Source organism: Arachis ipaensis, chromosome B04, assembly GCF_000816755.2.
Source record: "Arachis ipaensis cultivar K30076 chromosome B04, Araip1.1, whole genome shotgun sequence".
Lineage (NCBI taxonomy): Eukaryota > Viridiplantae > Streptophyta > Magnoliopsida > Fabales > Fabaceae > Arachis > Arachis ipaensis.
Genome location: NC_029788.2, coordinates 115,981,679 through 115,999,162, shown reverse-complemented (window position 1 = coordinate 115,999,162; position 17,484 = coordinate 115,981,679). Strand labels below are relative to the sequence as shown.

Sequence of the window (17,484 nt, the reverse complement as noted above, 5' to 3'; positions counted from 1 at the left end):
TATTTTTCCTTTAAATGAAAACGGACCCTCCGTTTCTAGTTTTTTTTTTTTTGTTTTTTTTAAAAAATGAAAACGGACCGTCCAAATTCCTTACTCTAAATCTCTCGATCCGATTTCAGCCTCCTAACACCACATACAAAAAAAGCGCCCCTATTCTCCATAATGCTGTATCACCCCATACCTCCCTCCATATTAAAAATAAAAATCCAAATATTTCAGTACCTTTTCTCAGCGTAGTATTACCACAAATAATATTTGCTTTCGAAATAGTCATTCACATATGACTATGAGTGGCGTCGTATTTTTTGGAATCTTCCACATTGATCTTGCAGCTTCATTTGAGGCACATATTTCCTCTATTTATTTCCACATTGTGATAACTTAATATATTTAGCCACCCAAGTAAAAGCAAACTCAGTTATATATGTGTAAACTCAACACATTGCCTTCATCCAAGAGTGTAGATCTATCTTTTCTTATTGAACATAACACTTACATAATGAAAACCAGTTTTGAGTTTCAATAATCAACTGTTAATTTATTGTGTGTGTATATATACTATATTACTATGTACTGAAAAAACATTTCTCTATATAACATTAGAGGATACAGTTACAGCAGCCATTTTAAATAAAAAGATTGTGGTCACAACAAACTGACTTTCTTTATAAATGAGATGGTAACAAAATGTTCAGTTCAATGCTGACGCCTGAAAAAGTGAAAATTCAATGAAGGCAACAAACAATCATTTCAACTTCTTACTGAAGTCCGACAGCTCAAGAACTTGAATTCTGGGGATAGCCGCAGCTTCTTCTCTCTCTTTCTGAGTGTTGTAACCCCAGTTCCCTGATCCCAAAAAACAATTACACTTATCAGGCACACTCACGATGTCATGTAATATTTTCCCTTGAGAGAATCCATTCCAATTATAAACTGGTTAAGAAATACAAAAGGAAGCTACCTAAATACAGATTCCATTGATCTAACTCAGGTTCTTTGATGACATTTTTTAAGGTAGCAAGCCGATCCTCAACAAAGCTGGTTAAAAGAGTTAATTTCATGTAAGCAATAATAGAGTTCCAGTAGAAATAACAATAACCAGAATGATGTATAATTAGTTCTAGTAGCACAATATCTTACTGAAGTGTGAGTCCTTGGTGCTCTGGTCTCTTTTGAAGCTGCTTCAGCACTTTCACCTTAGGCCTACCGGTAAAACCAAAGATGGTGCAAGGAAAGTGAATTTCCTTTCAAAAAATAAAGCAAGAGAAAAGAAAAGAAAAAAATGTTAAAGCATCACTGGACATTATTTTAGACGAATATATACTACACTAACCCAGTTCCTAGACCATATATTCTTTCAGGTGGAATTGTCACCCCAGCAAGCTCTCGGAGTAAAGCATCGGCAAAACGGCTCTAAAATTACAAAAGAAATGATAAAGATACAAAATGAACAGGGGACATGATGTAAAATTGCAAAAGGTGCATAAGTCGTATTAGGACAACATTATCTTCCTTTCTCTCTTACTCTTTCATTCCAAAATAATTATCACCTTGAAAATTCGGTACATTAAAAATTGTATATATTACTTGCAATTTATATCAAGATACATTGACTTTTGAAAGTAAAAATATTATGGAATGGAGTATTTTTCATTAATACTGAGACAAAAGTATCTGTTGACGGGATTATCATCCCCTAGCTAGGGTCAAAAAGAAGGTTGGATGCTGACCTGTTTCGTGGTGACTATGTACACTCTCGAGCTTGCAAATTTTAATGCATCAGAAACACCAGGATAGAATCTATAGACAAACATCACGAATTAGTAGTAGTAGATCTCCTTCATGTGATATAAATATGCTAAACTAATCACAGCTCAGAAGGTTTAATTTGGTTACCTATTTGCACCGATCCAAGTAGCGAAATCCTGCTCCAACCATTCATCTCTAACCTTTCCAAAAAGATCTATCAAAGTTTCTCTATTCTCACTCCACTCTTCCATGATAACAGGCTTCAACTTGGACCAATTTTCCAATATACCCTCAACCGTGAGCCCCTCTGCAACCTTGCAAAAAAAGTAGGCATCAGTCAAAAGCAGATGCAAATTCCACGGATAAATGCTAAAGATCAGAGATAAGACATTGTACTCACTGAAGACTTCCTGATGGAAGGTATTCTGGTCTCTAACAACAATCTCACAAGTAAAACATTTTCATGTCCAGTTTCTACGACCGGTCGGACCTATAACACAGACAACTATGGAAGTTCATCTTCAGAATGAAAATTGGTCTATTTATTCACCATATTCAAAGCAATGTTTTTGAAAGCTCAATATTTTTGAGTAAAATATTCACAACATCATATGCAAGTAACTAAATCCTTACAAAAAAAAAAATGATTAAAACCGGAAAATGTTTATATTTTGAGGGAATAAAACTTGATTAACAATAAAAAAAGGCAACAAAGTTAGCGAGAAACAGTGTGTTGTTTAATTAGCTTAGTTTTGGAACAATTTTATAATCAAAGTCCTACTGAAATCTTAGAGGAAAAATCAATTACTTCCTCAAAGAAGTGAGATTGACACATGCATTGCACCTCATAATGGTACTCTTCTAAAACAAGGAAATTTATTTGAAAGCAAAATAATTTTGTCTCTGATTCCCTTTCTATAATTTGAGGCCTCTGTTGTTATTTACAAATCGTATAAGTTGATAAGCAGTTAACAGTTACTTATGTGTTCATTTAAAGCTTGTAATAACTTTTTTATATTTAATGCATATTTCAAAACTTATCTTTGTATCAACCTTAACTATCAAATGGAATTGATTAGAAGTGCGATGATTTTATGCGATAAAAATGTATGATAAATTTATTATATAATTATATATAAAAGAGGATAATTTACTTTCTAATTTCCATTAAGCAATTGCTTATATAATTTAATTTGTATCACTCAAATTTTTCATCGAATTCAACATAAATAATTAATTTTAGGTATCTATAGTTTAATTAAATTCTCGATTAGGAACTTTAACTTATAAAGTTTGTAAATAGATTCAATTAGATATTGAGTAACTATTGTTATTGTTATTTTTTTTCCTAGAAAAAGGAATATTCAATCGGATGTTGCACTGGTACAATTTATTTTTTAAAAGAAAAAACAATATCTACAATTTTTTGGTCATGGACTAGAAGACCCAAATCAACTGGACCATATTGAATTCTGACGCAGGCCCAAATAGACAATCATAAGCCCAAAAAAATGGAGAGAAAAGTGGCTCTTCCCGGGACAACGTTGTTTGATTTTGGCGCCATTTCCATTCCTTTCCCCGCAGTGTGTTGTATTGTAATATTGTATTTGCCATTTGATTTTGCTCTCTTCACTCTTCATTCTTCACTGTCACATTGCACCAAACAACTGCGTGGAAAAAGCGACACGTCCAAGCGCCTTCACTGAGTCGTGCTTGCCACGCGCACCCAATTGGATCTGCTCGCATCTCTGTTCTCTGTTTTCTCGGTAAAGACCTTCACTCCACAGTCCTTTTCTCTTCTTTTAGGTTTAATTCAGGGTTTTTCCTCACTTTCTTAATCTAATTGGATTTGGTTTGTTATCAATTTCAGTATGTTCATATTTGTCTTTAGAATATTCTATGACATCTTTTTACTTTCAAACCAACGAAAATTAATCAATTTTGCGTTGTAGTTTGTGAATTTTGAAAGCCATTTATTGAACTGAAGCTTTGATATCACTCAAGTTCAATTTTACTGTATGATAATGATGATGCTTTCATAAATCTGATTAATATATCCATTAGAGTTAGTGTTAAGTTCTTTCAGGTTGTGTGTATGTGAACTCCAGCACAATGGATTATTGTTTATTGACTACCAATCCTAAGAGTGCGTGGAATCCGTTACAATTAGTTTTTTCAAAATTTTGATTCCAAATTGATGATTCCATTGTTGATTTTATCAGAGGAAACATGAATTCAGAGGAAGCTGCACAAATTCCCAGAAGAACTACAAGGTCCTTAGCTTCATCTTCTGCGTCGACTTCTAATAATGCATCTTCTGCAAAAGTAAATAGCCTTGAACCTCTAACAATCAATGACCTTTTAGTTGGAGGAGACCCTATTAGCCTAGATGAATTGTTTTCTAATTTCCCCGGTAGAAGTAGCCAGATTCTCGAGATTGTAAGTCTTTTGGGGCCATTGAACACTCCAATGCTTCCTTTGTTTGTGTATGGTGGTGTTTCCACTGGAAAAACCAGTATCATTTTTCGATTATTCCGGCATCTCAACAGGCCTCTTGTTTATTCTAGCTGCACGACGTGTTATAATCAGGTTATCTTGTTTGAATCTATACTAAATCAGTTGCATCTCCATAGAAAAAGTTCTGCCAATGGCTATTCAAATGCAAAGCGCTGTGAGAGACCATCGGATTTTATTAATTTTTTTACGGAAGCATTGACCGATGCCATAAACAATCTGAAGGAGAAGTCGGAGAAGTTGATATCAGGCAAGACAATGGCACAACGGGGGATTGGAAACATGATCTACTTGGTATTTGACAATTTTCAGCTTGTTAGAGAGTGGGATAAGAGCTCTACTTTATTACCCTTTCTGTTTAATTTCTATGATCTGCTGAAGATTCCTGAGGTGGGTCTAATATTTATCAGCAATACTTCTCCAGATACCTTTTACTCTTCTAACATGGGTTATGTGGTGCCTATCCCTGTATACTTTCTTCCCTGTATTCTTCATTCTTGGAGTAAGACATCTTATTACTATTACTTTCCTTTCTCAGATTTACATAATCTCATAGTGAATTTTTGTTTATTTTTCATGCAGTGTGGCTTTAAGGTCTTTCTTTAGGGTTACTAGGCAGGTTGATGAATTGTCCACTGCCTTCAAACCACTATATGAAAAATATTGTGAACCTTTACGCGATAAAAGAGTCTTTCCTAATGGAGACAAAGACAAAGACATGAAGAGAAAGTTATTTAGTCATATCAATCCTCACATCACGTCCTCTCTAAATGAGATATTTAAGGTTTCATCTCATCGTTCAGCTGAAGTTGAGAACTCCAAAGAGGCAAATCTGAAGGTGAATCAAAAGAAACTGGAGCGACGTGAAGAAATTGCCAAGCTAGACTTTCACATGTCTACGAGTGCAAAGTATCTTCTTATTTCAGCATTTCTTGCTTCCCGAAATCCAGCTACTCTTGATGCTTCACTTTTTGATTCCAAAGGAGGTTCTGATAATCGAAAGCGAAAGAGGAAGTAAGCATGTTGATTTGTTGGTTGATGTGTAATTTACAAAAATTAGTTCTCTAGCCATAGTATGATTCTGCTTTTGTTCTCTCTCTTTTTTCAAGCAGTGGATGTTTAACTTTCTAGTCTATTGTTCTTTTTTGTGTGTGGACCCTCTGAGAAGCTGCCTGAAAGAAAGGAAAGTTTAGAAGAGGAGTTACTAATGAAAGGACCTGGAAGTTTCCCACTGGAGAGGTTGTTAGCCATCTTTCAGTGTATTGTATCGGTCGCAGAAGATTCGTCGGTTGAGGACAAACAAAGCGGCGAACTGATGTCTGATGTTCTGTTGCAGCTATCCAGTCTCTGCAATGCTAAATTTATGTTTAAAGGAAGAAGCTGTCCAATTGAAGGCTCAGTTCGGTATCGGTCAACTGTATCAGAAGACTTGGCTTTGAAGGTAACCTCAGTTCCCACGTAACACTCCCACAGAATTCTTGGTTTATTTATATGACATTTGGAAAACAAATGAAGAATAATATTTTCATTGTTGTTTAAGCAGGTTGCAAGGAGCCTCAAGTTCCCTTTATCAAGTTATTTGTATAAAAGAACCTAGCAATCTTTGACTTTGGTTCTTCTGCTTCACAAATCCTGGTTATCCATTTTTCTCTGATAGAATCTGTACAACCTATGATGCTGCTATCTGCAGTTATCCTCATGAAATTGCCGGAATTATCCCTATGAATTGTAACATTGGATGGATTGAATAATTTTCAATGCACATGGAATTTCCAAAAATGCATATATATCGCAGATCTAACCTTTAGTGCAGTATGGATTCTGAAATAATGTTTCTCTTGCAGATATGGAATTGTAGCATGGCACAAATTGTGTTTAAGACCCAATTTTCTTAAGAAATTTCTTGTACTTCAAATGAATGCCCCATCTATTTCAATTTTCCAGAATGGGAATTTTTTCTCCCAACAATTTCAGTCGTAAATTCGTAATCATAACCATAATTAATTAATATTATTTAGGGATAAAACAAAATAGATGGATCTAATTAGCCTATGGAAAAAAAATTTGTTTTGCCGAAGAAGGAAATGCAAATATCAAAATATTTTGTTTCTCTCTCCTCCACCATTCTTTCTCTCTCTTTCGTTCTCTGTCTTTTTTTTCTTCATCGCCGACAACCGCCAATTCCCTCCATTTCAAAGCCCTCTCTACTTTCTGCAAATCTCTCTCTCTCTCTCTCTACTTATTTGCCCCCAATACAGCGCATTGATTGAATTGATTGGAGCAAATTGTTTACAATTTTAAGTACCATTGGTGTTTAGCATTTCAATACCATTGCTGTTTCTTCAATCTAAGCTCGTGGTAAAGAATCCTGCTGCTTTTTTCCCCTTTTGGTTCCGTTTATTGTGCTGGCATATAACAACCCCTTTCTTCAACTTCTTATTCATGTTGCTATTGTGTTTGTTGTGTTGGAAATGATGATGTTAAACAAATTTGATGCTAATCAAAATCATGTAGCTGATATAAATAATGAAAATTTAGCTCCTTTTAAACTCTGCCATTACTGTTTTGTGAAGTTGGCCGATGGTGAAGCTCTTTAGTATCATGGGAATTCAGAATTCTTGTGTGTAATTAGCTAACAAGTAGCTTTTAAATTGTTCTATTCTGTTTTTATTTTCTTTTTATATATGGAATCAGGAAATTTGTAAAAACCACTCTGTCTTTTTTTGTCTTTTCTATTTTTTATGTGTGTTAACTTAATGTGATATTTGGATAATACCAAGTTCAAATGGAAGCATGCCTAATAAGATGTGAGCAGCAGTAATGTAACTATAAACGTTTTTGCCATTTTGAAAAAAAAAAAAGTAAGTTACATGTGTTGATAGTTTTCTCTTGTTTGAAGTATTTTCTTTTTGAAGTTTTATTGTTTGGAAATGTTAATTAAAAAATTTCGGGTGGAAATAGGCATCAATCAATTGTTGTACTTAGTTTTGTAATAGTAGGATAGGGCATGTCTTAGTTGATGCTTTATGTATTTGCATACTCTTCATTTATGTATTGTTATTCATTACACATTTTGACTTATCCTATTTATGCAGGGTCTCTCTGAATTTAGGAGGTGCTGCTGAATTATTCACCATTCTACACTTTGGCAAGGTTTATGTCTGTTATCCTTGCTTGTTGAAAATATTGTGATATAGGGAATTGTGTATCACTGCCAATGCTTTCATGGACCATATGCATTTGATGCTGCTGCTAGAGAAGCTTAATCCTGATCCCAAACCTCGTTTGATTAGTGGATGTATTATCTGGTTGTCTGGAATTGAAATTTGAATTTGAATTTCCACCTCTGCATATATTGGTCAAACCGTGATTCCGTGAATAAACTTCAAATATCAGTAGTTTCCGCTTTTGACACTAGTTTAAAATGTCAGGAATTGACATGGCAGTTAGTAAACCCGAGGTGCGTATCTGCTTGTATGATATAAGTAATTTCTAGTTTAAGATCCTCTTCTGGTTCTGTGATTATGATTTTATTATTTTTTTTCTCTTACAATTTTTTATCCTGAGATATTGAGAGATTTAAAATCCAGTGTTTAACTTCTTGCTTCAGATTATGCAGCCGTATATCTGGCTTCAGACACCAGATGGTGCAATACAACAAGTGGAACAGGAAATTGCAATGTTTTGCCCTTTTTTTGTCAAGAAGTAATAAAAAAGGCACGGGATCTTCAAAGAACTGTGCAATATGTCTTCCTCAACGGGATTATTGCCGATTTCATCAATTACCAGGTCGCTCAAACAAGGTTCTTTATGTTTCTTCACTTTTTAATGTTGTTATAAACTTATAATCAAATATAAGATGCACTTTAAATGGAAAGGTTTTATTTGACGGATGGCTTAGTTTTTGTATAGGAGCGGAAATCTTATGATGAGAAATTCATGCGGATGGACACGAAGCAGTTATGTGAGTTGACATCTGCTGCAGACAGCCTTCAGTTGAAAACATTGGTTGATCTTATAAGCCGTACACTTGCTCGAATAATTGAAGGAAAATCCCCTGAGGAAATACACGGCATATTTAATTTGCCAGATGATCTTACAGAGGTATCTGGTGCTTGCAATAACCATGTTTCAATTCTTTTTTCGATGTCAGTTTTGCTGTTTTTAGACATTCTATTTGATCCAGGAAAAGAAATTGGAGCCCTATAAAAACACAACTGCTGATCCGAGGATCAGGCTTTTGAACCGCTTGTATGCTAAGAAAAGGAAAGAGCTGAAGGAGCATGAGAGGCTAAAGGTGTAAATATTGTTTCTTATTTTTTTCATCACATTACAGTGCAAGCACACTGTCCAATTTGTAAAGTATTATTTAATTACTTGTACCTTTTTTAATGTCCTGATTCTTGAATTGTAAAATGTTGATGTTTAACAAGATTTGGTCGGGCACATGTTTCAGAATGTTGAAGTTGAAGAAGAGAATGTGGATGATCGTTCAGTCGATGACCTTTTGTCTTTTATTAATGGAAATGATGCAGGTAACTGAGCATTTTTCGATCCCCTTTACATGAGTTTTACTTAATGCGTTTTGTTGTGGTTAGACCGATGAAATGGTACAACTTTGTCCTAGTTGAGCAATTTCCATTTGATGTAATTTGTTGACCACATGAAACTACCTCTTCTACGCCTGTAAGATGAGCTTACAAGTTGATTCATGTCCATCTTGACAACATTGAAACTCGAAATTAGTAGTACTCAGTTCTTTCGTTAATGTTTGTCTGCATCAAGTATAGACAGTGTAGGTGGTCCAATGATCTTGTTGAAATGAAGAGAAGAAATATACCAAAAGGTAGGACTGTGAGGACAAAGAGATCCTTTTTTGGTTGTTAAAGTAAAGCCTTTAATATGTCAGCCACTCACCATATTTAGAGGGAAAGTCCTCTATAAGGGCCACGTGCTTTACTTTAAAGAGAATTGAAATGTCTAATCTTATTCCACAAAACTGGCTTGTCTAAAAATTTATCAATGAAGGTTTGAAATTACGCTCCAACTAACTAAAACAATATCTGTTTCTCATCTAAATTTCCTAGTTATACAATCATTTCATTCAGTGGGATTTATATTTAAGCTTTTGTGTTTGACAATGTCCGGAAACTCTCGAGTCTTGAGTAGTGGTCTTCTGTAGGCTGTAGCATTTTATTTTATTTTCCTGTTTCATCTGCTTGGGGATGCAGATGCCTAACTGTTAGTGAGAAATCTTGTTACAGATCCAAAGGAGATGAAAAATTCTAAGAATAAAAAGAAAAACGGAAGAAGAAAAGAGCAACAGACGAGCTCTTCTTTAAAGGAAGCTTCTGAACTGAACAATAAGGTAGTCATAATATCTAATATCAAATTTGTCTTCAAGTTAAATTTGAAAAAACAAGTTCAGTTATTTACTATATATGTTCCAAGTGTTTATTGCTTTTTACTTCTAATAGGAGATAAATGGTCATAATATCAGACCCCAAACTGATGGAGCTAATGGAGTTTCCGAGGCCTCACAGTCTAATACAGAAGACAGCACTTTTGTTCCTAGAGAGTTTGATGATGGAGATATAGATGAGGAGATCGATCCTGCATTACAGGAAAAACTTGACAGGTGGGGCTAGACTATATTCTAAGTGCAGTGTTTACACTTCATGCTAAAATTTGAAGTTGTATTTTTCTTTTTGTGGATGACAATCATTATCTTTAGCATAGTTGCAGTGGCAGATCACTTGCACTATTATCTTTATTCTATCATATGGAGAGGACATAGCATCAGAATGATTGATGAGCTCTTTCTTTCAACAAATTGTATTTCTTGAATCATGTATTGCTGGTTGCATGTGAAATGACGTGCTCACATTCGTGTATATATGAGAGAGAGGGCAATGTGACAATATCCAAATTGATTTCATTGTGTTTGGGATTGGCAAGTGACAAATGTTTATTTTATATTGTTCCTATGTTGGAGAATTTTTAGTAATCTTTGTATCCCTAGCAATCTAGCAATAGGTTTTTCTTGATCTTGTATGTTTAAAATGTTTCAATAAATAATGCAACTTGTTTTAATCTGTGTGTGCATGCCTGCTATTGAAGAACATAATGGAACAAAAAAGAAATATGAAAGGGTGGGAAAGTGACAAGAAAAACAATAAGAAATCTCTAAGTTTGAGAGTGAAAATGATGATTGATTACTTATGATTGTGAACTTGTGTTATGATTATGTCAATAATTAACTTCAGAAACAAGATGTAACTCCATAACTAACTACCTAACAAGTCTAAGTTAAGATGAGTTGTTGCACTCTTCTCTTCAATCTCATCTTATATGGAATGAGTTTTAAATCATTACTTATGTGAAGAAAAAAAATTACTCCAACAACTACAGAGTCTGAGAGTCACATTAGGAGTACAAAAATGAATATATGATCACAACTCAATTTTTAACAATTTGTAACACAGAAATGGATCAGAGTAAGAAACTTCTTTCAAAACTCAAGCAATCAATGCACAAAGATACAACATTATTACATACAAGCCCATCCTACTATTTATTTTCTATTGGCACAAGAGGCAGCCTCCAGCATCAAATTGTGCCTGGGGCCAAGGACCAATAATGAATAAAATTCAACAGTTAATTAGAAAAACAAATAAATAACTGACATGCAGCACTTTCCTAAGGCTTGTCAGCACCTCTCAAAATTGTTCAAGCCACAGGCCATTTGGGTGGGAGCTTGTAAGGATCCATTCTCCACTGATTCCTTCTTGTTTGTGTGACAGTATCATGAGGTCAAGTCCTCTGCATAGATAGATTTTTAATGAGTGTAGTGAATCAAAAGACATAAGTGGATGAAATGACATTAAATACTATTATTTTTATAGCATGTTATATCAGAAAACAGAAAGCAATAATCATGGGAAAGTGGTGTATTAACTACACACTGAATAAACTAGAGAGTTATTCAGGAGAACAATAAACGAGTCAGTTACCAAATTCATCATGCCAATTCAAAAGGGTAAGGAAAGAAGTCTCTCTGGCAATAATGCCCCACATCATGGTTCTAAAAGATGATACACATGGAAAGATATATAGCACATGCAACAAGCTTAACATATATTAAATAGAAAGCATTAAATAGTCTTGTTAGGTAGTTATTTATGGAGTTACATCTTGTTTCTGAAGTTAATTATTGACATAATCCTAAAACACAAGTTCACAATCATAAGTTATGTAGGCATAGAATGATAGAAAGAATTTAGTTTGGTTCACGGAAAAATAATGAAAATAAGGGAATACAACTAAATATCAGCGGAAAAAAAATACAATGTTTATATACGCTATAAGATCACTATGTATCAAATCAGTGTTAAAGCTAACACCCCTATGTTTATCGGCACAAATGTCACTTTAAGCTTCTGTGATTTCAGAATTGACATTAAGGATATGAATAAAAACACATCGGACCCAAACACAAATCATAAAGAAACAAATATGAAAACTCACGAATACACACAAGCAACTTGAAAAGGAGGAGGAGGAGGATTTTGTTGGTGGGGGCACGCACACACAACATTCACATACAAAGGAACTGGATTTCCTTATATTATACTTCACTATCACATCTAATTAGATTACAGGGGAAAGCCATCAAAGCATCATTGAGTTCTGTTCACCATTTTCATCGACAAATCAGCGGACCCGTTCCATAAGTGAGATTTCAAGATATAGATTTAACATATGCAAATTATGGTCTAACAGAGATAAAATAGTTTGGAGCAAAAGGCTACCTTTGTAACCCAGAACAGTTGCACACCTACAGCACCATTGACAAGATCCCTCTTCATCCTAGCGTTCTGCACCAACTGCTTAACACCAATGTAGACTCCTCCTATGGCAACAAAGGTCAATGCATAGTTGCCCATCATCTTGAAAGTTCTTATGAGGCCTGGAAGAGCAAGGTTTCTCTCAACACAAGGAACATGATTCCAGGTGGCAACAACAGTACCCAGATGGTGCCAGAAATTAAACCAGTTGTTGCACCCTTAATAGTTTTCAATGAGTGTAATCAATTCAGTATTGGTGAAAAAAAATTCATTGCTCAATTACCTCATCCAACATCACAATTCACAAGCAGTAAATACATTTCACAACTAAAGCAAAATCAAATTACCAGAAATGAAAATCCAGATAGCTACGCACAACAAAATCTACGGTATAAATAATGCAATGCAATAATGCTGTCACATATATATATATATAAGATTGGATTTATTTATCAATTAGTGGTAAAGCTGGAGCATATACATAAAGTCAGCTTATTTGATTTAGTTAACTGTTTTGAGCACAATTCTCTGGACCAAACTGCAGCTTATTTTTCTTGATATCAAAAATGAACTTAAAGTCAGCTTGTTGGTAGGCACCCAAGAGATTCATTTGCTGGTCTGGGAAAATGTTGAAACAGAACCATTCTGTGTTCCGTTTTAGTTTCTGTACAAAAACATTTTGAGGAGGTAAATCGAGATGAGCACCTCCTTTGAAGTAGTAATTGACACTTGGTATGTTGGCAGTAAATCCTTGTGGCTTCCTCATCCTCTTATAACAAATTTGGTCTTCAAAGGTTACGACATCCTTTTTAAAGTCCCCAGTTGCGGTAATTAGAATGCTATCTAATTTACTCACAAGTTTTTCATGGGCACCGTTCAGCATAAGTGAATTAGTGGAGCCAGAGTCAACAACTAACTGCTGATTTCCAAGCCTCCTCCGATCAATCCGAAGCCTCTTGCCGTTTACTCCAAGATCTTCCAGTTGCAGAATAAATAAACTTTTAGTTGCCTTAGTCATAAGAAGATCCACCGTCTGGAACCTTGTTAACGGCTTCACTTCTGAGGCAAACCTCAGGTAGGTTGGAGGAGGGTTTTTCACATGGCGTGGAACCATGCAGTATGAAAATTTCTTTCCTTTATATTGGCTTAGAAAAGAAAGGGGACCAGGGCTCATGCCAAAAATCCCTGCTATCTGATAAGCATCACCATCATTACGGTCATCGTCATAGTTCTTATAACCGCACCCGAAGACAATCTCTCTCACCTTCTCCGTACCACTTGGTGACGAAGTAGAGAGGAATCTGAAGGTCTCACTGGAAAGCACGCCTGTGCTGTTGATGGATCCAGTTTTGTACTTCACCGTGTATATGCAGCGGCCTTTTTCGTCGGAGCGACCGTATTTGCAGAGGGGGTAACTTGAAGGCAGAGGTTGGTAGGTTCTTGACTTGCTATCCGGAAACGGTTCTTCTTTCTGAGGATAGCACCTATGGTTTTCATCTTGAATCTTGCATTCCTCACACTGAATCCATATTAAGTCGGATCCAGTGTCGAATACTAACAGATAAGATTTGTAAGCCACATCATCCTCGATGTCGATGGTACCAATACCAATCTTTACTACCACGCCTTGTTTATATGGGGAAACTAAGGGATTTACAAGGTTAGAATGATAAAATGGAGATTTTGGAGAATGGGGTGGGATGAGCTCGAGGGACAAGCCATCACTTAGTGACGGTGGTGGTGGAGGAAGGGGTGATGACGTTGATGATAAAACCATGAGGAAGAAGAAGAAAGCTAAAATCATCATTTTCATTAACAGTGGCGATGTTAGAAGGTGAGTTAGTGTGTTGGAAAGACGAAGGTGAGTTAGTGTGTTGGAAAGATGTTAGAGCAAGCATGAATTTTATAGGAAACCTGAACGCACACACAAAGCTCGTGGCCGACCCACCAATGACCAAACCCAGAAGGTGAGTTAGTGTGTTGGAAAGATGAAGGTGAGTTAGTGTGTTGGAAAGATGTTAGAGCAAGCATGAATTTTATGAAACCTGAACGCACACACAAAGCTCGTGGCCGACCCACCAATGACCAAACCCAAAAGCGTAAATTAGCGAAATTTCTAGTTCAACGGTTACCACGCGGTGTTTTCTTCAAATTAAAAATAAAAAATTTATTTTCATAAAATTTATTTCCATAAGTGAGATTTCAAGATATAGATTTAACATATGCAAATTATGGCCTAACAGAGATAAAATAGTTTGGAGCAAAAGGCTACCTTTGTAACCCAGAACAGTTGCACACCTACATCACCGTTGACAAGATCCCTCTTCATCCTAGCGTTCTGCACCAACTGCTTAACACCAATGTAGACTCCTCCTATGGCAACAAAGGTCAATGCATAGTTGCCCATCATCTTGAAAGTTCTTATGAGGCATGGAAGAGCAACGTTTCTCTCAACACGAGGAACATGATTCCAGGTGGCAACAACAGTACCCAGATGGTGCCAGAAATTAAACCAGTTGTTGCACCCTTAATAGTTTTCATCAATGCAGAGTTGTAGGCAGCATACTCCTTATGAGAATCATGTTTTATTCTCTGACCTCTGAAATCAATAAATGCAGAGGTGAATGCCAATGCTGACCCAGCCTGAATTGCGGTTTTGATGCTCCCTTACAGGAAGAAGTGTTCAAATGAATGTAATCAATTCAGTATTCGTGAAAAAAAATTCATTGCTCAATTACCTCATCCAACATCACAATTCACAAGCAGCAAATACATTTCACAACTAAAGCAAAATCAAATTACCAGAAATGAAAATCCAGACAGCTACGCACAACAAAATCTAGGGTAAGGGCTTAAGAAGAGAACGAAACCGAACCTCCTTGAACGTGTGAAACTGGGCATCTTGCCGAGGAACCTGGATGATTTTGGCAAAGAAATGCAAGTAAACGACGAGAGCGGTGCCGTGAGCTGCAGCAGATCATAAGGAAGTAAGGAACCAGTCAAAACGACCGGCGCAAGCGAAGAGGCGGGAGAAAGGAACAGCAGCTGGCGACGGCTCAACCTCCTCTGGCTCCTCGATCTCCTCCTCCACCTCAACCTGTTGCGACGCCGAAGTCTCGGCACCGGGACCAATATACAGAGACGGCGACTCCGGCGGTTCAACTGTAAAAGTAGTTAGAATTTAGTTGAGTTAACGTTTGGGTGCAAGTCATCAAGCTCTCATATATATATTCCTAATAGAGAATTAGAACAACGTACATATGCCTATTAATTCCCTAATTTCCTTTTTTTTTTATCTCTAATAATAATTATTTCATCTCATGTACGGTTTTATTATGTGATCAGAACAAACATAATCCATTGGGATAACATTCTCTTCACCCACTTATCTATATACCACACATGTTCAAATAAAAATGTACTGTTCACCAACCAATAGAAGTTGTGCCAAGTCACCATTAGTTTACTATCAAATTAAATATATTAATTATTAATCATATTCATAGCTTCTTAGAAAAGGCCTATTGTCAGTAAATTTTAGAAGGTTAAATTTAACAGTATTTATATAGCTTTTAGGAGTATTTGAGAATACTCTAAATGGTTTCGAAACATTCTAGAATGTCCTAGAAGGTCCCGAAATACCTTAGAAAGTTCTAGAAGACTCTTAAATATCATAGAGTATTCTAGAAGAGTGTAGATGTATATAGAAGTACAAAGAATGATATGGAATAATTTAAAAACATTTAGAAAGTTGTGGTAGAATAGATATTTGTAAAGAATGTTTTGGATGATTAATCTGGACCGTTGATTAGATTAAATCCTAACCATCCATTGAGGAGGTGGATGGCTATAAATAGGGGGGTGAGAATTAGAGTTTGTGTGTGTGTGAACCATTTGTAACCACACTTGAGTAATAAAGTATTTTTTCCACCAAAGCTTCCTTTCTCTTGTGTTCTCTTGTGTTCTTAGCTTTCTTGCTAAGTATTGAGGGTTAGGTTGACTTGGTCTTAGTTCAAGAGGTTGAGTAAGTTCGAGTGCCGGCACGGTAGCATTAGAGTGTGTCCAAGGCCGTGACAATTTGGTCGAAGAAGCAATAAAGGTACGCACTGCAGCTCTCTACCATTCTGATAATGCTACTTTTTGGTGGAGGAGAAAGTGCGTAGATATGGAAAATGGTACTTGCAACATAGCCACATGAGAAGATTTCAAAAAGGAGTTGAAAAGACAATTCTTCCTTGAGAATGTGGTTTACAAAGCAAGGAACAAGTTGAGAGAGTTGAAGCACAAGAGTACAATTAGCGACTACGTAAAGGAGTTCACTACTCTCACGCTTCAAATCCCCAACTTAGCATCAGAGGATGCATTGTTCTTCTTCATTGATGGACTATAATCTTGGGCAAAGCAAGAACTACAAAGAAGGAATGTTAAGGATGTCGATGAGGCCATCGTGGTGGCCGAATCACTCACTGAGTATCATAGGAGTCAGGAGAGACTCTAAACTCAAGTCTTCCTCCAAGTCTAGTTCTACTAAAGATGGGGGAGACAAGGGGAAGAATTTCTCAACCAAGAAGGAAGGAAAATACTCAATTGTTGGTTACAAATGATTCACACATAACTCACACTAACTCTCACCTCCTAGTGATAGCCATCTACCTCCTCAATGGATGGTTAGAATTAATCTAATCAACGGTATAGATTAATCATCTAGAACCTTCTTTACAAATATCTATCCTACCACTATTTTCTAAATACTTCTAGATTATTCCATACTACTCTTCATACTTCTATATCCATCCACGCTCTTCTAGAATATTCTATGACCTTCTAGAGTCTTCTAGAACCTTCTAGAGTATTTCGCAACCTTCTAGGACATTATATAACGTTCCAGAACCATTTAGAGCATTCTCAAATACTCTAGAAAACTCTACAAATACTATTAAATTTAACTTTCTAAAATTTACCGTGACAACTCATTATTGTTAAAAATAAAATAATAAAATAATGAATAATTTAAAAAATTGCACAAAAAAAAATTGAGAATATCAAAACTAAAGTGTTCAAGATCCTATCTGCCTCAAAATCCTATTCGAACCTCCAACATATTTTGTCAAATTGAAATTTGTTCATTTTATCCGATATTAATTTTTTATTTGAGTTCAAATTGTGTTTCGGGTTGACTTGACCCAACTCAAAAAACATGATGTATGATTAAAATATATCATTTAAATCAAATTAATATTAAAATATTATATTTTTATATTTTAATTAATATTTTTTATATTATATAATATTTTTTATTTTAAAATAATTTATTTTAATATATATTTTATATAATATTTATTAACTTTTGTTTTTAAATATAAAATTTTATTAA

The 17,484-nt window shown here is 35.4% G+C and overlaps 2 long non-coding RNA genes and 3 pseudogenes across 2 annotated transcripts; 2 read left to right on the top strand and 3 right to left on the bottom strand.

The window, feature by feature from the left end:
• LOC107637044 lies at positions 640 to 2,584 on the bottom strand (annotated as a pseudogene).
• Positions 3,324 to 6,042, top strand: LOC107639821 (annotated as a pseudogene).
• Positions 7,426 to 10,630, top strand: LOC107639820 (annotated as a pseudogene).
• LOC110271226 lies at positions 10,756 to 15,347 on the bottom strand. The gene is made up of 3 exons (XR_002361708.1): positions 14,986 to 15,347; positions 14,383 to 14,709; positions 10,756 to 11,085 (listed from the first exon to the last, which is right to left on the bottom strand). It is a non-coding gene; the product is annotated as an uncharacterized LOC110271226 (long non-coding RNA).
• LOC107637043 lies at positions 11,687 to 12,315 on the bottom strand. The gene is made up of 2 exons (XR_002361709.1): positions 12,075 to 12,315; positions 11,687 to 11,952 (listed from the first exon to the last, which is right to left on the bottom strand). It is a non-coding gene; the product is annotated as an uncharacterized LOC107637043 (long non-coding RNA).